Source organism: Caretta caretta, chromosome 8, assembly GCF_965140235.1.
Source record: "Caretta caretta isolate rCarCar2 chromosome 8, rCarCar1.hap1, whole genome shotgun sequence".
NCBI classification, from domain to species: domain Eukaryota; kingdom Metazoa; phylum Chordata; order Testudines; family Cheloniidae; genus Caretta; species Caretta caretta.
The window spans coordinates 26266360-26289954 of NC_134213.1; the positions used below are offsets into that span (position 1 = coordinate 26266360).

Genomic DNA, 23595 nt, shown 5'->3' on the forward strand with positions numbered 1-23595 from the left:
AGAGACAGTACCCAAAAAACCCCACCGTGACCATTTTTCCAGCATCCGAATTCCCAGCTAACTAGCTCTTCTTACTGTGCATATATTATGACTGAGATTTTGGAAGCTGCCTATGGGTTTGGATACTTAATATCCATTAAAAGTAATTGGACTTGAGTGCCCACCTTTGTTAGGTGGCTTTAAAAGGCTCAGTTTATATATACATTCATACCCCCATTATATACTGTATTATAGATATAAACACACATATGTTTCATATCATCACATTGTTGTTTGATTTATTCATATATATGCCCTCTAAAAATAGTCAAGCGGAGCTGATGAAATATCTTTACAACATTTTCAGTACAGGGCAAACTTATGTATTTTTCACCTGGAGATAATTTTCCTCCTGAATCTGTAATGTGTACATCTCCAATGGATGGGAGATTGAAAGTCAAAATCAAAATACAGCTTGCTGAGCTGCTTGCACTGAAATGATTACTTAAATCATTTCTTGATATGTGCATATTGCAGTTTGCATATGTGTACTTGCGTCTGCATTCCTGTAATTGTTCTGTGTCTGTGTGGGCTTGTACAAGTACATGTATCTGTGAATACATATATGTGGGTGTGGAGTAGGGTTTATATTCCATTTCTTTCATTTCACTGTCTTTCCGTAACCTGTTATTTTTTAATCATTAAAGTTAAAATATTTTCTCCTTGTCTTCTAGCTAACATGAAGTTACTGTTTATCAGAGAGTGAATTACATCTTTAATGTAGTACAGAATAAGGGTGGTGTTGAGAGAATTGAAGGAGGAAAGGAGAATGTTTAGAGCAGATGTTTTGGTTTCCCAGAATTTCAGGGAGATATGCTTTCCATTTAATTTTTTTTTTCATGTTATAATCCATTTAAAAGACAAGGATTAGAGTAAATTATATGTATTTTTTAAAATGCCTTCACACTAAGGGAATTTATGCTGTCAAAAAAAGCAAATAAGCATTATTAAAATATGTTAACATAGTGCTTTCCAAAGTACCAGGTTTTATATAGTATCTATCCCTTAAGGGCCTTCAGGAAAAATCACCATTCTATTGACAAGCTTGTGTTCATTAACTATCCTATAGCACTTTTTGGTAGCCCCCAGTGTCCTGGACAAATTCCAACTCAGGTAATTATATTCTGTTCTTAAATTCCAGCCCCCTTGCAGTTTCATTTGGATGTGATATTCATTATCACTTCCTCCCCTAAACTGCTGTATACAGTTTTGCACAGCACTCAGTCAACCATGGTTCATTTCTGTTTACAAATGCAGGTAGTAAATTTATTTGGGATGAAAGGTGGTATCGAATGCAAGGCATTTTTGTTATTGTTATCAGTGGTGGATTAACCACAGATTCTTAACTCTTCGGTATCTAGGTCACTTCATAGCAGGGAATATTCAGATGTGCTTCTGCTGTGCAATAATTTCTTCCAATAGTGAGTAGCTCAACTGAATGATCTCAGCCATCAGCACAAAAAAAAAAAATCTTTCCTTTGACTTTACTTGGCACTGGATCAGGCCTTACAGGCAGGGAAGGGCCATCTCCTTAAACTTCAACTTTGTATGGAGTGAGCCTTCCCTAAATCTGTAGGGCCACCCAACTCATTGCTCTCTGTCTCCCTACCCCCTTTTGCCTGCTCGTGGAAGCACAATAGTTTCCCTTCCAGCAATGCCTGACACTGTGGGACTGGGCTGCCAGCACTAGGGAGAGCTACACTGGGCAGTGCTGGCCAACCACACAAGCAGAGAGCATGTACCTGGCTTTACAGAGATGCAGCTTAATCCTCAATGCTGGGGGCAATCCCACTGGGTGCTGGAGGAGGGGAGAGAGCTCCAGAAGGGAAAGAGCAGAGCAGAGAACTAGAGCGGAGTGCCACCGTGTGTAGCAGGGAGAAAAAATGCTGACCTTTTTCCTTATTAAATAATCCTCTGAAGAAATATATAACCTAGTGAAGTATTACACTATTACATATTACCTAGTGAGGTATTACATTGAATTCGAAAGGTCTAAGCAGTGTGGCATCAATTTCTTATATAAAGCATGTGTTTGTTTCCTGATTAATTTGCCCAATTTCAGGCACTGTTTTCTACAATATATTATTTATTATTAATATTGCCATAGTAACAGGAAATCACACCCAGGATCAGATGCCATTCTGTACAAATGCAAAGGCATACAACTATCTCTGTCCCAAAGAACTTACACCCTACACAGACAAGACAAGGGTGGAGGAAGAGCTAAAATGCACAGGCAAAGTGATCAGGGAGCATAATGGGCAGGGTGAGTGAGCGTGGGCAAAAGAGGAAGGATTGTCCAATGGTTAGGGCACTAATTCAACTTGGTTGATGTCAGTTCAATCCTCTGCTTTGCCACAGACTCCCTGTGTGATCTTGTGCAAGTCACTTAGGCCTAGATTTTCAAAGGTATTTAAGCATTGCTCCACTTGGCATTACAAGGCCTACGTGACGGAGTAAGGCCTCGTCTACACTAAAAAATTAGATCAACCTAGCTATGACAATTAGGGCTGTGAAAATGTCATGCCCCGAGCACTGTAGTTAAGTTTACCCCCAGTATAGACACGGCTAGGTTGATGTAAGAATTCTTCCATCAACCTTGCTACCGCCTCTTGAAGAGATGGATTAACTAAATCAATGGAAACACCCCTTCCGGAGATGTAGGAAGCCTCTTCCTTACAGTGCTATGGCAGCACAGCTGCAGTGCTGAAGCTGTGCTGCGGATAGTGTCTGTAATGCAGACATGCCCTGAGGCATTTAAGAGCCGAAGGATATGTCTACATGATGATAAAATACCTGCAGCACCGAGTCGCAGAGCCTGGGTCGGCTGACTATGGCTCACGGGGCTCAGGCGGCAGGGCTAAAACTTGCAGTATAGGTGTTCAGGCTCGGGCTAGAGCTCACGCTCTGAGATTCTTCCCCCTTGCGGAGTCTCAGACCTCAGGCTTTAGCCTGACCCCAAATGTCTGCACTGCAATTTTATAGCCCTGCCTCTTGAGCCCCAGGAGCCTGTCAGCTGACCCAGGCTACCTGCGGCCATTCCAAGGGTCTTTTATCATAGTGTAGATGTACCCAAAGTTTCATTGAAAGTCAATGGGACTTAAGCTCCTAAGTATCTAACTCACTTTTGAAAATGGTCATCTGAGTCACTTAGGCCTTGTAATGCTGAGAGGAGCGATGTCTAAATACCTTTAAAAAATCTTGGCCTTAGTCTCTCCGTGCCTCAGTTCCCATTGTAAAATGGAGATCATAGCACTTCTCTTCCTGGCAGGGGTGTTGTGAGGATAAATGCATCAAAGTATGTGAAGCACTCAGATATTACTGTAATGGGAGTCATATGTTACTGAAGACAGTTGATGGGGTGCAGTGATAAGAGAGGAGTGGAATGAAGAGGGACCAACCACTAGCAGGCCTCTGTGTTGGCTCAGGTTTTTCCCACACAGAGCCAGTTGTAGGATTAGGATCAAAGGTTCTTGTTTACTGGTGTGAAGATAGAGAGAATGTATGAGGATATAACTTATTATTGCTGTCTTTTAATATTTGAGAGGTTTGAGAGGAAAATATTTCTTGTATTTCTGAAAAATATATTCCACAGAAATCCATAATAATGTAACACATCCAAATACAACTCTTTTATATGCAAGACTGGCTATTATTCTTAATTAGGTGTTTATAATCCATTTAACGTTTGTATTGGAAGTCTTTTGTGGTGTCTTTGAGTGTCATGGCAGAACTTGTAGAGAGGTTTGTAGCTATAATGATTTCACATTGAAATGATAAATGAACTATGACTAGAAATCTAAATTATGCATAAAAACAAAACCTTCTTCAGGGAGGAAAAACTATCTCCTTACAACTTTGCATACCTCACTCAGAAAATGGTATAACTACCTCTAAAATATATTACGCTTTTTACTTTTCAAGGGTCTAAACTTTGTATTTTTGTTGTTATTGCTGTTGATTGAATTCACTTTTCCAGACTTCAGATGTAATTTGCTAGAACAACAAAGTGACAGTGAATTCTGTTTTAACAAGTCCTCACCATCTTCCAGAATACCAGTGAATCAGCAATATAATCTTACTGTGTTGACAACTACCTTAGTTAGAAGTACGTATTTAGAAATTGGTGCACGGTTGAAATAAACATTCAGTTTCCAATGGGCAACCTAGTAAAATTATTTCAATTATTGTAATTTATCCAAAACTATGTGTGGGGTTGAGTTTTCACTTTGACGTCACATGAATTGAAATCTCTATCATGGTGCTACATAGCACATATTCGGGGATGTGGTATTAGCATGTAGATTAGGTGAATGTGTTTCAGCAACATTTCAGTAAAACAAAAGATAGGTAAAACTCTCAACTTCTTTGTCTTTGACAAATACAATGAGAACCTGTAAATGGTCAAAAACATACCCATAAGGAGTTCTGTAGTGAAGTGGCACGTCTCTCATACACACTCATATCAGGGAGAGGTATTATTGTTTGATTTATTTTAGGATGTGTCATGTGAAAAAGCACAATGCTACTGCCTCTAATGCCTCACTAATTAGGAATAGTGATGTTGGGGAGGGACTCTTTGTGGACTATGAAGCTCTTCATTGTCCATTATAAAGAGAAGGAGAGGAAGGAAATAAATAAGACTGGCATTCAAGAAGCATGGGGCAATGGGCTAGATAATAGGAAAGGACTGTCAGGACCTAGATGTTATGAGTGGTGGTCTATAAACACAAAAGTGATGCCCATAAAGGGCCAGATTCTGATTTCATTAACTCTGATCTAACACCAGAGTAATTCTATTGGAAATACTCCAGATTTAGACTGGTAAATGAGATTAGAATCTATCCCCAAAACTCATATATTCTTTGATTTTATCCAAAGCCATGAATCCTTCTCATTTAAGGAAGTTTTGTTAATGTAAAATAAGATTGAAAATTGCTAACACCAATTGAGGTGCATCAGAATTAACTCCTCCTGGCCTCTGCAACACATAATTCTAAAATGCATAGGCCTTTTACTTTGTGCATCAAAGGAGTTTCACATGTACAAAATCTACTTCATTCATGTATTACAGAAGCTCATTATCAGCTCCCCAAACAGTAAGATATCCTTTGCATTTAAGATCAGCATCTCCTTCAAGCTTTTCTGTCAAAATGAAAACAACCCTAAGCAAGATGCTATGGATCAATAGCTTGACAAACTGGCAATAGAAACAAGAGTTTACGGCTCATCAGAACTCTACAAATGGCTTGCTTTAGGGATCTGACCAGCATAGAGATGTATTTCAGAGTCCGAATATTAAAGAATGCAACATGTTGGAGCCAGGTAAATAGTGTAACAAAATTTTTGTGAATGTTCATATTTTTCATTGAATTTACTTTGATCCTATCTGAGCAGTTTTTGTGTTTTCTTTATACAAATGTTAGTGTGATCAAATTTTACGAACAGGAATGCTCACCACAGAAACCAAATGTTAAGTCTGCACTTTTGAATACTCCTGGAAAGCAAATTCCAGCACTGATTTCCACCAGCGTGTGCACTAGAAACATGATTACAAGAGGAACAATCATCCATTCAGGAAAAAGAAAGAAAATAACATGATCAATCCCAATTTCAGTTCTTTATTGTAAGCAACACAGTTCAAATTTCAAATTTCAATTAAAAAGCCCTACAGAGTAAATGAAATTCACAAAAAAATGTATGGTCAAGATTTTCATTTGCAACCAGTAGCTTAGAATGGAAAACCCAGACCCTTCATCATGCTGGTTCAAGACACTGAATAAGTGAAAAGGCCAGAAAGGAGGACACCTGGGTCCAATATAAAAAAGAACTGAATAATATTTTATACCTTTATATCTCTTGTTGGTAAGCACCAGGATTCTGCTGTGGGAGTCTTTCCATTGACTTCATTAAGTTTGGGATCTGTCCCTTATATGGTCCCAACTCCCAGTGTGTTCAAGAGAAGACACTCTCATCACTGAGGGCAAAATTAAGCCCCAAGTATGCTGGTTGCCACTATAAAGTTAGCATTTGACAACAGGTGCCAAAAAGTAGAATAAGATTACCACCACTTTTTTCCTATATGTAGATTAGATAACAGGGATCAATTTTTGGTAATGTTTAATAAAGGTCTTTGAACCAGACCAGTATTACAGCATGTGCAGTGGGCTGATGTGCTTCACCTTTGGGCGGTCCACTCAGTATGCGATAAAATCTAATGATAAAATGCACAGAAAGCTTTTATAAAATAGACAATTTGTTCTTCTCAAGCTTACAGAGATGAAAAATTATCATTCATGCAAATGCTGGACCTCTCTACACTGAACCAGCACAGAAGGTGTATGCTAGGATTTACTTTTCTAATTAGGAAAACATGACTGATGTGGACAATTAAGATAATAAAATAGTTTTACAAGATAATTAATCTTTTCTTTCTGATCCAACCTGCCCCATCCCCATCTTGATCATGTTATTTACCTCAGACTTAAGAGTGTGTTACAATGTAATTGGAGCCATATGCCATGACTGTCTGCTAGGATGAGAGATCAGGCAATTTGCATCTCATATATCCAGAAATTAAAAATGAAGGACTGACCACTTGATACCACTGAAGTTCTTGAAATAAAGCCTGCTGAGCTCAATTTGTCGTGGCTGCTAAATGATTCTGCTCACCAGTTTGAATGCAGGATGAAATTCATATTAGAACATGGCCTTGTAGTGAAAGCAGTAGAGAATGAATGCAAATATTTTGGTAACCCTTTGTTTGCACACTAGAAACTTAAAGGGTCCCTTTTGAATGAGAGAAACTTAATTTTAATAGTTAGTGGTATTGTGTTCGGCACTGTGAAAACACAGTGGTATTGTGTTCGGCACTGCTCTGTTTTTCCATGAATTAATTGAGTTGGCCTCTATGTCTTCTTCTGTTTCACTTCTGGGAAGATGATCAGAACTGTGCACTATATTCTAGATGCAATTTTGCTATTCCCCTATTTACAGCTAAAATAATTGCCATCTATTCCACAATGGTGCATGTGTGTGTATATAAACACCAACAAGAACAGAAAAACAAATTAATGGTGAAATAGCAATCAAAGAATATTTTAGCCAATTACAGGAAAGGAGAAATAGTGTTTTCAAAAGGCAGATTGATAGAATACCTTGCCTCTTTAAATCTAGTTTAGAAACTACACACCATCTAAGCTTTGTGAGCCTTGTTAAAAAATAACCTTCCAGGTCCATTTTGCATGTTCCTCATTTCTTGTTGAGATTAGTTTTGACTTGGGTGCCTACCCCTAGGCACCCACATTTAAAAATGTTGGACTATGTGATTTCTGCTGAACTACTTCAGTCTCTCAGGGTATCCATGTTTAATATTCACAGGAGCAATCCATAATTAACACTTCAAAAATAGTATTCAGCACACCTCTTTCTGGAAAAAAAGTGATCTTTCCTCCCATTACTCAAACTCTCTCTGCCTCACTTTCCATTTTCTCAGAAGGAAACTCGTTGCACAGATATACCATACTAGCCTGTTCCCCCTCTGAGATCTTTTGTAAAGCATTCATTTTTTTCTCCCTTCCTATTATGTTGATTAAGTGAGCATCTTAAGTCCTCTGTATGTCTAATGCATTAAAAGCATGGGAGTCAATCCTTTAATCATAAATGCTTAAAGGCAGACGCCCATTCTGTCTACTCCAGATAGGTTATCAACTTTACTTTCTTAAATATTTTCTATTTTAGAATCTGAATTCCCAAAGAGAGTTATCATAGGCATGAGATCTGGCTGAGAGTGGCTCTTACACAGTAGCATATGAATAAATTAATTCCCTATCTATTACACATCCATTTCTTCCATATATGCCTTATGCTTTCAACAAGGAGGAAAGCATAAATTTGCTGCTGAACCAGTCTCAGGAAGCTCAATAGCATTCGCTGCTTGGATATAAAACAACACAGTTCATTCAGGTCAGATCATTTGAAAGTTCCATGAAATCAACCTACAGCAGAGTACATCCTTCTCTGCATTAAACAATGTGTCTTGCAACTGATAATCAACAGTCAGAATAGGTCTCAAAGAAGGAGGAGAAAAGAGTGACATGTTGTGACACTTATTTCCTTATATATGAATACCTATATGTCACATGAGTTAATTTGTATTTATAAAAGGGCTTTCTTTCAAGTGAAAGACTTAAACTATATCAGGCTAAAATGTATTTTTTTTTGTGTTTTTCATATGATTGTAGACACTTATCATATTTACTAACAATCAAAGCTATTTCAATGTTAGCAACTGACAAGAAAAGAAAGGGGAATGAATTAGAAGGGGCCACCCCTTCTACTAAGGCTGATTTTGACCTGGATAGTGAGGGAATGGAGGTATTTGGATGTGAACAAAAATCTGGTGATGGCAGAGGGAGAATGCTGGAAGCAAGAATGGCTCTTGAAGGAGTAGAGAAAAAAAGAAGGATGAGGCTTTATAGTGTCATTGAAAGTGTTGCCGGCACCCAGTGCCGAGAGGCTGAACAACAGCTTGAGTTGGTTCATTACCCGGTGTGCTACACCCAATAATCACAATGGGGTGGAGAAGCAGAAAAGTTTATTTGAAGCTTCAAAAAGGTACAGGGAGATTTGAATCTCAAATCCTGTACAACAGAGCAGGAAATTACACAGGCTTTTATACATCCTTTTTCCCAGCATACTTATCCAATAGCAAGCTGCTCCAAGTATCGATATAGCCAGCCAATCCAGTTCCCAGCTAGTTCCCTGATTCTCTGTATCATTTGTTAAACTATACATAAAGCTGCTTTATTCAGCATTGTTCTTCCATATCTCCCCTGTTTGGCCTTGCTTAGTTTCAGGCAGTCTGACTCTGCAACATACTGTTGCAGATTCTCAGCATAACTGCTGTGTGTGCCTCCAGGCGGGGGGGCCAAGGACACTTGGGCCTAGCACGCAGAGCTGCTGCGAGTGCCTCCAGGCAGGAGGAGGGGGGGCCAAGGACACCGGGGCCTAGTGCGAGGGGGCTTCATCGACACTCGTGGTCTTCCATCCCCTCGAGTTACCTAGTGGCCATGCCCCAGTGTTCCCAACAAAAGGGTGTCTTGGGAAGAATGAAGGAAGAGGCGGGAGGGTACAATCCAGGTAAGTCATCTGGGGCCTGGTCCAAAGCCCACTGAAATGCATGGAAGTGTTCTTACTGACAGCTGTGGACTTTGGATCAGTCATGGAAGAGCTGAAATCAGAATCTCTGCCTCAGTTTGCAGAGAGCAAAGGTCTCACGATCTTCTCAGTCCTTCAGTTGATCTGACATTTTTCTTGATTCTCACTATCTCTTCCTGGTCAGCTTTCATATGAGAATTATTTTCTGGTGTTCAGAATCTCATGGAATTTTAGCTTTTCTTTTTTTATTAGGGTATCAGAGTTTGAGGGAACATCAGCACTGCAGTCTGATGCCCCGGGTATGTACTCAGGCAAGCTATGGAGCTGTGGCCACTTTGCTATTTGTAGGCACTAGCTCAAGCAGAATGAGTGCATATATATGTACCTCAATTGCTGAATTACATCTCCCAGCTGCTGTGTAGATGTACCTTAAGTGTTTGTTTGAGCTTCTTATGCCCTTTCTTTCTCTTCATAACATCCAAAGCAATACCTCACACAGAGCACTAGGATGATTTAGACTACTACTGCTTGACAATAATAAAATCTTGCCCCCCTACCATATTACCAGTTTTTACACAGAGCTCTACACTGATTCCTATGGGATATTCAGATTAAAAATCAGTCTCACTAAATGGCCCTTTTCTAGGTAGGGGTTCTGTTACACAGGAAAAAAGTGACTTTCAAGGTTTGGGATTGGGCAGCTGGACCTTGGTGTCATGTTCATGCTGCTTAGTGATGGAAAGCTGTAATTAACCAATCAGCGCACTTTGAAATTAATAAATGATAAGCACCATGCATCATTCATTCAAATTAATATTAATTGTTTGTACTCCTATTTATTATTCTGAGATTTGCAGAGCCACCCTCTGCAAAAATGATCATGCTTCCATGCTTATGTCTCTCCATCCCCAGCTCAGGATAGATAATAGGCTTTCTGCACATTAGAAATGGCTTTTTATTCCTGTCAAAGTTAATCTTACTGTAGCTAAAAATGGATTACCCACCATGGAGCCTCCCCATTGCCAGTTGGGAGCCAGTGCTCATCTGGCAAAATTCTCACTTTTGTCCCCTCTTCTTTTTACTGATCTCTGGAGTCCTTTTTCTAATTTTGAATAGCACCACGCAAATTTCAATTAACATTTGCTTTAAGACAATTGTTATCCTTTGCTTCGTGTTTGTGATTTTTCCATTCTAACAAGGTACAGGCAAGATAGCTGTCAATCAGACTAGGAGAGCCTTCTTGTCATATAATGATGTTATTGGACTTTTGCTGTAGGTCATAACTGATATCTACATGTGGACATAAGTTAGGCCGTGGCTTAGGTTCCATGTGACTTAAAGAGTAGAGTGGGGGCCTGAAGACTGAATTCTGAGTCTCAGGAAAGGGAATTTCTCTCCAAGAAGAGGATTAAGGGCCAAACCTGTTGCCACTGAAATTAATGGCCAGGAATTGCCTTTGGGTTTTTTGGAAGCTGAGATGCTGCCTTGTGAGCCCAAAGCAGTTCTAATGGCTGTTTGAATCTTTAGGCATGTGCTAAATATAAGAATATTTTAAACAATTCTCATACTACTGTGTCTCTAAAGTCTGTACTGGCCCAACACTTTGTGAAAACATGGTAAGGCCCTCCAAAATAAATAGCAGCTAAATCTGAAAATCTTTGTTCCAGTTAAGTTTATGGAGAAAAGGTTCCAGTACTGATGTCCCTGGGAAATTGCAACCTTACTGAAGTACTTGTCAGCAGGCATTTCCACTTGATCAGTTATGCAACCTAAACACTTTTAGTTTACTATAATGTACCTAATACCAAGGCAGAACCATCGTGAATCATTAACAGTGATGATACTCCAGCACTGAGCAGAGATTAGATACCACATATTTTCATTTATTATTATTTACCAAAGATTGTTTTGCAAATATTGCTCACAAATCATTGCCAAATAGGAACATGAGAATTCCCCTACCAGATGAGACCAGTGATCCATCAAGTCTGGGTACCTGTCTCTAATGGATGCCAGCTCCTGATGCTTCAGAGTAGGTGGCAAGGACCTCCATAATGGTCAATCAGGGAGAAGTCCACACAAATATAATCTCTGAGGCCTGGTCCCACATTCCTCACTTAGGCAAAAATCCCACAAAAGTCAGAGGGAGATTTTTCCTAAATCGAGAGTGGTGGATCAGGTCACTAATGGATACAAGTTTTACATTTGATGCATTAAAAGCAGCAGCTGTAGCCTACTAACAAAGAAATTGTGATGGCCCTTGGGTGGCTACAGTACAGAGGTTGAGCGCAGTCAGCCTTCTCTTGCCCAGCTTTGTGGAAAGGGCACACAAGGGCAACACCATACAGCAATCTCTTGGGAGTACATGAACTGCTGTGTCTCTGAAAAGAGGGTGGGGCTATAGCCCCAGCCCTATTTCCACACCAACCCATTCTGTGCAGCTGGCACATCGGGGTAGTACTCTGCACACATTAAAACGACCTGGGGATTACAGTGGATGAGAAGCTGGATATGAGTCAGCAGTGTGCCCTTGTTGCCAAAAAGGCTAACGGCATATTGGGCTGCATTAGTAGGAGCATTGCCAGCAGATCGAGGGAAGTCATTATTCCCTTCTATTCGGCACTGCTGAGGCCACATCTGGAGTATTGCATCCAGGTTTGGGCTACACTGCAGAAAGGATGTGGATATATTGGAGAGAGTCCAGCGGAGGGCAACGAAAATTATTAGGGTGCTGGAGCACATGACTTATGAGGAGAGGCTGAGGAAGCTGGGGTAATTTAGTCTGCAGAAGAGTGAGGGGGGATTTGATAGCAGCCTTCAACTACCCGAAGGGGGGTTCCAAAGAGGATGGAGCTAGGCTATTCTCAGTGGTGGCAGATGACAGAACAAGAAGCAATGGTCTCAAGTTGCAGTGGGGGAGGTCTAGGTTGGATATTAGGAAAAACTATTTCACTAGGAGGGTGGTGAAGCACTGGATTGGGTTACCTAGGGAGGTGGTGGAATCTCCATCCTTAGGGGTTTTTAAGGCCTGGCTTGACAAAGCCCTGGCTGAGATGATTTAGTTGGGGTTGGTCCCGCTTTGAGCAGGGGATGGACTAGCTGACCTCCTGAGATCTCTTCCAACCCTGATCTTCTATGTTTCTATGAAGCCTTAGTTACAATTTTCTCAGTACTCCTCTGGAGGCAGTGTGGCTCCATACAGCCCCACCTACAGAGGCCTGTGAGTTAAATAACACCCTCCAGCCCTTTGTGTTTTCCCACTGTCTGGTTTCTAATGCAACATTTTGTGCAATCATAAATTATGATGAAAATCAAAGAGGATTGTTTTATTTATGTTAGATTAAGGCAAGAAAAGTTTTCCTCCTGGAGGAAAGTGTTCATGCAGAAGTATACATTATTTATAAAAGAACAAAAACTTTCAGAATGGTCTGGTCATTTAGCCTCAAAGTATATAGCAGTAACACATTTGTCAAAGGTTATTGTTTAAAACTTTGTATGTTCCTGGTATTCTTTGGATGAACAGTAGATGAGGGGTAATGTTTTCAAAATTATCAGCTTTCAACCCAATCTGCCAAAGTGACTTCGGGGTCTAAATCCCATTTTGAAAAGTGACCTAGGGTGTGTCTATACTGCAATCAGAGGTCTTACTGCAGCACATGTAGACATAAACAAGATGGCTTTAATCCAGCTAGCTGGAATAACACTAGCAATGAAGCCACAGCAGCACCACTGGCGGGATATGTCCTCAAGCAGCTATCTTCACTACTATTGTCATTTGAGCTAGCTAGATCAAAACTAGCCTGGGTATTTCTGTCACACGTGCAGTCATACCTCTGATTTCAGTGTAGACATATAAGTAGGCCTTAGACTATGTCTACACCACCTTGCAGTTCAGACTATGGGGATGTGAATAGTAATGTGCACCACAGTGCTGATCTGTAACTCCTCCATCTGGATGCTGTAGATGCAAACTAAAAGGCTCCTAGTTCACATTAATAAAGGACTACTAAGAACCTTCTAATTCAGTATCCACTCGGGGGAAGTTACTTCACAGCACTTGGTGCGTATTGCTATTCACACATCAATAGTCTGACCTGTGTGGCAGTGTAGATAGGCACTATGTCTCACTGAAAGTCAAGGGGCACTTTTGAAAATTTTACCTGAGACATTGTTCTTTCTTTCTCTCTTTCTCTCAATAAAACATAAATCAGAGTCTACCGCTAATAGTATTCAAAGTATCTTTGCACTATGAATAATATACACAATATTATTTCTATAATTGATTTATTCTAATCCTCTTTCAGCCACTCAAGAAATATTTTATATAACAATAGGAAATAAATACTAAAGGACTGGTGAGTGAAGAATATAGTCTTATTCACAAAACACAGGCATATATTATACATAAAATACAAGATTTGATAGAGGTGACTTACACAATAAGGCACAATGAATACAAAAACATGCATTGTGAAAACAAACTGCCATACATCATTTAGCTCAAAATCAGATGCATTACTGCAGGAATGTTGTATGATTATTATTACTGTTGAGAATTAAACTACTCAGGTATATTTCTCACTAGGACCAGAGACTCTTAAAGGAACTATCTTTCTTTACTTCTGTTTGAGTGATTATATATACAGAGACACAGGTAGATCAATGAATTTAGAGTGCAGTTAGATGAAAAGTTTCGTAGCCCAATGGTTCCATTGTAGGATCCTGTGATGTTTCTCAGGGGTCTGTACAACTGCAGACACTTACCAAAATGGCCGCAGTGAAGATAGCCACATTTGTTAACTGACGGCACAGAGTGTATAGTCCATGTTAATAAATTAAATAACTCCCAAGCAAGAGAAAATGAGAAAGATGCAGAAGAAACATAAACACTTGAGTCTGCTCCTTCCATAAACTTACAGAAAGATTTGGTCAGGGTGTAAGAATATTGCAACATTATTCCTTATATAAGAGAAGTTGCTGAGCTGTGCTGCTTGACATTTATGGCCACAGTGATAGGTGTTTTTCTTCCACATGATGGTATACTCAAGTCAAAGTAAATAAATTGAAAAAAGTGTAATATTAAATCATGGGTGTCACAGAGAAATATACAAGAAGAACATCGCAAACCAGGCTGACTAAATCCCCTTAAATATTCTCAAGAAATGGTCTTATTGCTGATTTAGGAGGAGGACTAGACAAGTTCAGCATTTTTACTGCAATGATGCACTAGTTGGAGTGTAATTAATTAACTATATCTAGTGACCCTGAGAGGCATCTAAACGTCTTGTCTCATATTTACAAATAATAGCTTGGCACCTCTTGTAGTAGAGATCACTTGTAAATTTCTAGATTGTGTGTGTATGTATTGCAATTTTTTCTCCTCATGCTCACTGATCTGCTTTTAAGGGATACAGGGCACTTATATGGATGTTATATATAGACCAAATTAGCATTAAATTTATAGCAGCACTCTTGGCTGCCCTTGCTGAATTGGCCTCCAGGACTTGCAAAACTGAGGAAGCACAAACAACCTCCCTAGCTGACCAAGACACGGAGGTTGTTCCTTTCTCTTCCCAATAAATGCTTTGGAACTTAAAAATCATTAGTTAGACAGCTACCAGAAAAGCAGAAAGGATTTTACTCTTAATGTTTCAGGAAGACACTTCTCAATGTGTGTCATTCTCTGGCATCTCACTACAATGGTAGCCTCTGATTTGGTCTGGGATTTGAACCATTTGAGCTTACCTTTCACAGAGAAGAGCAATACCAGCTGGGCCTCCACTGGATCAATTTTACTAAAACAAACTACTTTTGGGGACAGGGGGAGGGAAGAGTGCATGATTTTGCACTTAATCAGTGGTTAAATACAGATATAAGTGTATGATCTGATCAACCAGAAGGACTCAATAGATAATAAGGGTGTCATCTGAGTCACTATTGATTTATTCACCATTTACTTTGGAGTTTCTCTGGATCCACTCCAATTGTAGTTAGACTCTTTTTCTTTTAATCTTGTTTTTCTCAGTTGGAGAAAACCTTTATCAACTGCCATAAAACTTTTATCTAGTCCAAAAGATGCAGCTTGTTAAAAATCATAGCATAAATTGTATTTTCTTGAGCATTAAGCTCAGAGATTAATGTGACGGAAAATCAATAATGTGCTTGGTATGCAGCCTCATCATTTATTGATTTACATGTCATTTGTCTCCATAGAAAATGCAATTATTGCTTAAATACAATACAGTATTTTGCTAATAGGATACAAATGTCACCATTGAGTATAAAGGTCATACTTGCATGTAAATGGTTGTCAGCCCAATCTTTCACTTGTTGCTGCCACTATTTGAATAGGTTATTAACAAATAGGGGTCCCAGTCCTGCTTCTGCTGAATGAAGTTAATGGGAGCTTTGCCTTTGACTTATGGGATCAGGCACAAACCTCGGTTCTGATCCTCTGCTATGATCTGGCTGCTTTGTGCTGCACCGTGTGTGTGTGTGTGTGTGTGTATGGGCAGGTGAAGAAGTAAGATTGGAAGGATTTCTGGATAATGAAAGGGAGATTAAGTATACTCTTACAGACCTAAACATATGGTTTGAAAATGTACAACCTTAAATGTTCAAAGTCCATATTTAAATACCTGACAGGAGGCTAACGCAAGAGTGCCTCAAAAGGAAATTTAGTTCTACTACGTTGCTCTGAGCCTCTCATGCTGATTGCTCCCCTGAAACTTGTTCCATGTTTCCTGTAATTTATTGCAGTTCCTACCTTAGATAAGGAACCTTTTCAAATTGGCAGTACATGAGGTTATATTGTGGGAGAGCAGTCGAGGAGCACAGAAAAGAAAGGAAAAAATATGTTTATGAACCCTTTTTTCATTTTTAGGTGCCAAGATCTTAAAACAAGTCTTTACAATGTGTTCCCAGGAGGAAAAGAAAAATATATCACAAAGAATCTAAGAAAGGTTGGAAGTTGGTCCTGTTTGAGACTTTGAACCCAGTTCCACATGAACTGTAAATAAAATCTGATCACTATCACATTAGAATCATATGAACTCCATTAGCTAGAGTCCTTCATGTTTTTCCTAAGTAATGTTAGGTTTCAGAGTAGCAGCTGTGTTAGTCTGTATCCGCAAAAAGAACAGGAGTACTTGTGGCACCTTAGAGACTAACAAATTTATTTGAGCATAAGCTTTCGTGAGCTACAGCTCACTTCATTGGATGCATTCAGTGGAAAATACAGTGCTTCATTGGATGCATTCAGTGGAAAATACACTATTTTCCACTGAATGCATCCGATGAAGTGAGCTGTAGCTCACGAAAGCTTATGCTCAAGTAAATTTGTTAGTCTCTAAGGTGCCACAAGTCCTCCTTTTCTTTCTAAGTAATGTCAGTAATTTTCTGACCGCTAGATAGTCCACTAGATAGTCAGTAGAAGGGTTTTTTAGTACAAATCTAGCATAATTCTCAGACAAAATATTCCTGTTCACATCCATCAAGAAAACCATCTTAGATCTCCGCTAGAAATAAACATGTATGAACATGGTTGTGTTTAGCACAGTTCTGACTACAGCTGGCCAAACGTTTTTGGCCAAACTTTTTTTGATGAAAAATGCAGATTTGTTGACACTGAAAGATTTTGCGAATATGTGTCATTTTTGTTGAATTGTTTTAGTGAGAACAAAAACAGAAAAAATCAAAATGTTTCATTTAGACATTATCAGAATGAAACATTTTGATTCAAAATGACATTTTGTTTCAAAATTAACTGAAATTTTATTTTAGAAGTTTTAAAAATGTGCAGTCAAAATGAAATATTTCATTTCAGGTTGAAGAAACATTGTGTTTGTCTCATATTGATTTTTTTCCTCTGACTACTTCGTTCACGGACAATTCCAAAAAGTTTCATTTTGGGGCAATCCCACCCTATTTATTTTTTTAACAAAAAAATAAAAAAAATTCAGAACTGCCAGTGAACCAAAAATAGTTATTTGTCCAGTTCTAGTTCTGATCTCAGTTAGCAACACTGGAATTTGAACCGAACTATTACACTGGAAGATGTTACACATTGTAGTGTTCAGACTCTTTCTAAAATGTCATGGCAGGGATCCCACAGACTTGATCATTGCTGCAGCTGTGTGAGTAGGCAGAAACTGGAACTTTTTTTTATCACAGAGTGTTACAACAGAAATTTATAATAGGGATTATTACCGTTTTTCTGTTATCCTGGGCTTTGTGATTTCTGATGCCACTACGTAACTGCCCAAGAAAATGACAAGAGGTGTGCAACAGCTTCAGAAAAAATCCCAAAACCACATTGGAAGCCAAATGGTTCCATACTTTGTTATGAAAGTGAAACTCTGGGAAGTCCACCCAGGCAAAACTTAGTTAGTTTAAGGTTCTAACATGGAAACAAAATTGAATTTATAAACCGCTCAGCTGCAGTATTTTGCTGTATCTAAATAGGCATTAACTTATAGAAACTGAGATTTATGCTTTCATTTTAGGTTTGTTGTGAAACTTTGTGGCAAAGGTGGTATAGTGTAAGTGATATGAGAGGTCTTCTGGGTCACTGATTGGCTGAGCATCCCTCCACATAATCAAGAAAGACAGCTGTGCTGCTAGTGGACAACTTCTCAGAGAGACAGCAAATTCCAGTTTTCAGAAATACACCTCTCCCACACCTTTAGTAAAGAAACTTTATAAGATATTCCAAACAAAATTGTTAAAACTGTGCAGACATCAAGACATAGGAAACATCAGATATTGAGAGAGAGATTTTGTTTCAATTTTTTGTCTTTGGCAAAATTTCTATGTTTAATTCATTGTTTGTAGGTTACTCAGAGATCATCAGACAACAACTGATAAGTGCTAAATATATTATATTATTAATAATAATGTATTAATAACTTTGCTTTAGGACTTATGCTATTGGTGGGAATTTTCAGATAGAGATGATGGCAATTCAGAAGTATATTATTTTAGTCATAAACAAAAAAGCTTTCTTATTATTTATAAGGTGAAATTGTTACAAGTGATGTAAAATGCATGCATCATAGTTCTATCTATTGTGGTTATAAATATGTGTTTGACAGCCTATTTTCCTGAAATTTGCCATTTATCATCAAGCAATTAATAACCCCCCAAAATTCCATTTAACAGAAGTAAAAAATTTGCAAAGAAAAAAATTGCATGAAAACTATTATTTACAATTTGATGCCATTTCTCATAACAACAGCTTGAACTAGGTGAAAATACATTAATTCTACTAGTCAGCTCAAAAATCACCTTCTAAATTTACTTTTTAAAAGGTACTGTTTGCACAGGTAAATGATCTACAATTTATTTCTCTTTTGGGTCACTTTTACATATATTATCTGCTTGATTGTCCTTAGGTGGTGGATTATTTTTAAAAGAAACATTTATGTAAATTAGTAGGTCCATAAATGACTGCATGGTTCCAAATTAGTCTACACTAAATACCATTTTATGGAATAATTTTGATCAGAAAGTGAATGCATTTACATATATAATCTTACACTAAATGCTATTATTTGGCATAAATTGATTGGAAAGAGCATGTATTTACATATAATCTTTAATAAATGAATTGAAACCAGTTCATTTTAACCCTTTGAACTCTCTGAGGAAGTGTACTGAATCTTAGTAACATGCACATTATGACTGAGGATCAATACATTTGTCCTGAGTACCTTGAGTCCTCTAGCCTCCCCAGCCTTTGATCCAAGATATATTTTACAACAGTTCCTTAGCATTGCCAAACCCATGTGCTCAAAAATCATGAGACAGGCATAAAAAAAATCATGAGTTTTGCTAAAATTATGAGATTTCAAACAGGAACAGTATTGGGGGGGACCCGAAAGACTAACCATTTTAGCCCTAGAGGGGTTTGTATTTATTTTGATTTAAAAACCAGCAGTGTATTTTCACTCCCATGACCAGTGCTAACCAACGCCACCCCCCCCCCAAAATGTCACATGTTGCCAGAAGATTACAACCCTCATTCATCTCTGCCCCTTTCTCAAAGCTTCAGTGGATAGATAGCCCAGAGTTGCTGACCTATTTCAAAGCAAGGGTGGGGGGAGGTAAGTCCCCAAAGGCAAGAGCCCTTCATTTAAAACTCCCTGCCAGTAGCGCCTCACTTTAAATCCAGGGGGACACAGCTCAAGTGCCTGTGCTGATTCTAACTATAGCAGTACTCTAAAGAGCAAGAAGCGGTTCCAACCCCATTTGGGCTGTATAAGCTTTAAAAACGAACTCTTTAAACTCCACCAAGAAACCAATGGGCAGCTCATGTAGCTCCTTAAGCACGGATGTAGTGTGCTCCTGGCAAGGAAGCCTCCTTTGTAGGTCTAGTGCTGTATCATGTACTGGTTTCCATTGCCAGATAAATTCCAGTGCACAGTAGTGTAAAGCTGAAGTGAGAAAAGTAAAATCCTTAAAGATATTTCCTACAGATGAGTGGATTTTCTTCTTTGTGTCCTCCTGTTTTGCCTGGACAGATGTAACTATGCTGTTTGTCTCCGGACCATTTCAATTTCAGTTGTATAAATCTAATCAAAACAAAAAGGAATTCAGGGGGAGCCTGAACTTTATTTCAGATATATTTTTTTAATTACATAAAGCACCTGAAGGCTAAGCTTGACAAAAAGAAACTCAAATCACAATCAGAAGCATATGCATGGATAGTAATGCCAGGGAAAAGAATTGGTCCTGATCCTGCAACTTGTATGTGAATGGACTGCTGAATTGCATGGAGGCCCAGTGACTTTGCTGATTATGTGCGGGCTCAGCAGTCTGTCTGTATGCAGAAATTTGCAGGATTGAGGTAACTGTGTGTTATATTTTGCTACACTGTTTAGCACTGGAAATAGAGAGAATAAAGGGAAATACGTTTCTAGTCCAAATGATTATTCTTGTTTGTTCTTTGAAACTGTGGCTGCTTGATTGTAGTTTGTAGGGAGAATTTCCTGACCATTAAAGACACAATATGAGCCTGACCAGGTCCCCCAGTATACCTTCCCTTGGATATTGCCACGTCTTTCTCTCTCTCTCTCTCTGCTGAGTGGGGATATGCTTTGTTGCTCTCTCTCTCTTTGCTGCTGTTGGGAATGGGATTTTGGTTTTTTGTGGCAGTTGTAGGGTTAGTTTCAGGATTTCTTTTGCTTTAGCAGGCTTTTGTCTGCCCTCTGGGCTGACATGGCCAGGCCAAGGCAACAGAGACTTTAGTTTTTTTTGTGGATACTGTAGATTTAACCTGTTGTTGTAATGGTTTGTGGATTTTGCCTCCAGACTTTGCCCCTGTGGAGGAATGAGTTCTAGTGTGGGGAAGGTGATTCGGTTTAAAAATGTGAGATCTGCCTCCTGCATGAGCAAGACTGTTATTGCATTTGTTGCCATGCTTAACCTTCTTTGAGCAGGTGGTTGTGAAGGGGATTGTTATGCACGGTGGCTTTGTCCCTGTAGTGCCCCTCTGATCACATGCTGTTAAAGTCACTATCTTTAATGTCCACCCCTTTTTTAGGAAATGAGCCACTGGTTAGTGACCTGGCAAGTTATGGTAAAATCACTAGCCCTATTAGGAGAATTCCGTTGGCCTGTAAATTCCCAGAGGTTTGTCGTGTCTTATCCTTTCATAGGCAGGTTTGTATGATACTAAAAAATGCGTCCAAAATTTTAAAAGTTGCCCTGAAATACAGGATTGGGGAGTGTGACTACACTGTGTTTGTTTCCGCTGAGGACCTGGCTTGTCTGTGTTGTGGGAGTCTGACATGTCTAGTCTAGCAGTGCCCTCAGAAGAGGCTGGGAATGGTGACCCTGCATCTGGGAATGTTGGGGGTTCTGAGAGTAAAGTACAGAGAGGGGTGACTGTGGCAGAGACTGGGTCCCAACTGGTTCCAGATGTCTCTGGGGATGCTGGTTTTGGAGGATTAGTGCCCTCTTTACTACCTGGGGGAGATGGCATTACTGGTTCTGTGGATCCTGATTCTGCCATCTCTCGGCTTGAGCCTGCTTACAGAATAGAGGCTGAGCCTGTTGCTGTAGAATCCGTGACCTTGGCTGAGGATTCTGGCTTGCTGGCAAAGCCCCAGAGACAAAAGCGGTCATTGAATTCAAAGGGGACTCCAATTACTGAGGAAGCTGTGAAGTGGCTTAGTTTGGTTAGAGCAATCGGGAAGCACTCTGTTGAGGGTGTTGCTGAGGGCGGGTCTCTAGCTGAGGTCATGGAGAATTCCCCCTGGGAATTCTTGCTAGTAGTTTTGCCCCCTTGGTTCCAGCAGCCCCCTCCCTCTGGTCTCTCTGAGGTTCTCTCTCCCCTACCCGCTCCTTTTAGGTTGGTAGTGACTCTGAGTCTGAGAGCATGGGAGGATGATCAATTCACATATTTCTTTGGTCTTGAACTCCCTGGGGGTTTTATGACTTCATTTGAAGTTTAGATATGATATGCTTTTTATATCAATGTATTCAATGGTAGGCTATTGGAAATGAGCTTTGAACTGTTTGGGATGGGAAACTGTTTTAGAATTTGTAATTTAGTTTCTTGTTTTTACTGTGTTTCTATACAGATTTCATTAAAATGTTTTAAAAGTCTCTCTTTCTCAGGTTTTATACTGCTGCCTGTACCATGGTGACTAAACACGTTCCATGTAGCTTCAATAGCAATAGCACAGTCACTAGTGGACTTTGTGAAATCTCTGGCACATCTCCATTTTTGGAAGGTAGGGCTATTTATTTTACTGTATTTCTTTGTTTGTTTTTTTAATTTTTATAGTGGTTTAGAGGTAAAAGGGGGAGTCAGTGTTGGATATGTCATTCTTATGCTGCAAAGGCTTCAAAAACCCTTTGTATATTTAGAACTTATATTTATGTATCCTTCTTCCTTCAAAGAATTTACACATTCCTAAAGATTTAAAATAAAAAGAAATAATTACTTAGATCCTCAGTTAATGGGGATTTGAGCCATCGAGGCTCAAACTGTTCATAACTTAGCCTAAACCACTGGGAAATGTTACTGATTTCATGGTTCATTCCAAATTCAAGACAGATTGAATGAATTGCTCATGAACAGTGGTTAGAACAGATTAAAGTAGGAGAAGCTCATGGATTTTGGCATGGTATGCTGTTGAGTCCTATTCTCCTGTGGCAATGTGATATTGTATCATCTGACAAAGATAGGGTAGAACATGGAAAAAGAGATGTGAAGTAATGTATTTTAAGGAGTTCATGTTCCCATGTAGGCCCAAAAGTAGCTGAGCTAAATTATGAATGTGAGTGCATGTGAGAGATTGGGTATATTGGACATTGGTGAGGGGGTGTTTGGATCTGAGAAAGAGTATATCCTTGGTGCTTCCCACATCCAAACATTTCTTTCTTCTGTACATACTGTTAAATTTTATCAGGATGCAGGGTTGTAACAGATGTGTACATGCTTGCGGGGGATAAAGAGCAGGAGAGGTGGTTAAGAATCAAGCACCATAAAGGCTGTGATTCAGCAAGACACTTAGGCACATGTGTAGCTTTAAACATGTGAGTTGTCCCACTAAAGTAAAACAGTGCTTGCACACCACAGTGTCAAAATTCTGTCAATCTTAGAGTAAGTCCACATGCACTTTCCCATTTTCTCAGAACTCATCCTTCATTACAACAAAAAGCAATGACAGGTTTTTTTTAATAATGGAGTTCACAGTTCCATTTATTACCGAGTTATTGCTTAGCAAAGAGTATAGCAAGTTATTTTACTGGTAATACGAGGTAAGTTTCATTTTCCTTGAATAAAATTGTTGGTTTGAAGTGTCTTAAATTCTTCTAACATTTAATGAATTGCCCTAATGCGTCAGAATGAACTTCACTGGAACTATTCACACTTAAAATTATGCACCTGCTTAAGTACCTGCCTGAATTGAGGCCAGAATTCTGAAGTATTAGATCAAAATCTTAAAAATACTCTTTATCTCCTAATACCAAACTAGGTTCTTCCCTCCCTTAAGTTATTATAGGAAACAATATTCAACTTCTGTCACCTCCCATTCCCAGCATATCACTCAAGCCACCACAGCATATACACCTCTGTCCTCACATCAACTGATATAATAAATACTCTTGTAATATCTATTAAACAACATTTATTGAAACAATTTGTATTGGTTACTTACTCTGGGCTCGATCCCAACTCCCACGTAATTCAATGGGAATGGAGAGCACTCAGCACTACTTAGGACAGCTCAGCAGCTTGCAGAATTGAGCCCTCCGTCTCCATTGTTTTCGTCTTCTTTCACTCCATTTTCCCCATTCTTCCTACAGCTGCCTGTTTGTTTTCCTTAGTCATTTAGCTTTCTCAGTTTTCCTCTTATTAACTTTTATTCTCCTCTTCCCCAATGT

At 39.1% G+C, this 23595-nt stretch overlaps 1 long non-coding RNA gene across 4 annotated transcripts in view; it reads left to right on the forward strand.

Moving 5' to 3' along the window:
* LOC125641832 (uncharacterized) overlaps positions 1-23595 on the forward strand; it is a 133235-nt gene that overhangs the window by 32469 nt on the left and 77171 nt on the right. For 3 of the 4 annotated variants that reach the window (XR_012669603.1, XR_007358167.2, XR_007358168.2), the window contains exon 3: positions 18031-21935. This is a non-coding gene — a long non-coding RNA (uncharacterized LOC125641832). The remainder of the gene's footprint in view (positions 1-18030; positions 21936-23595) is intronic. The other variant, XR_007358169.2, reaches the window with a different exon arrangement.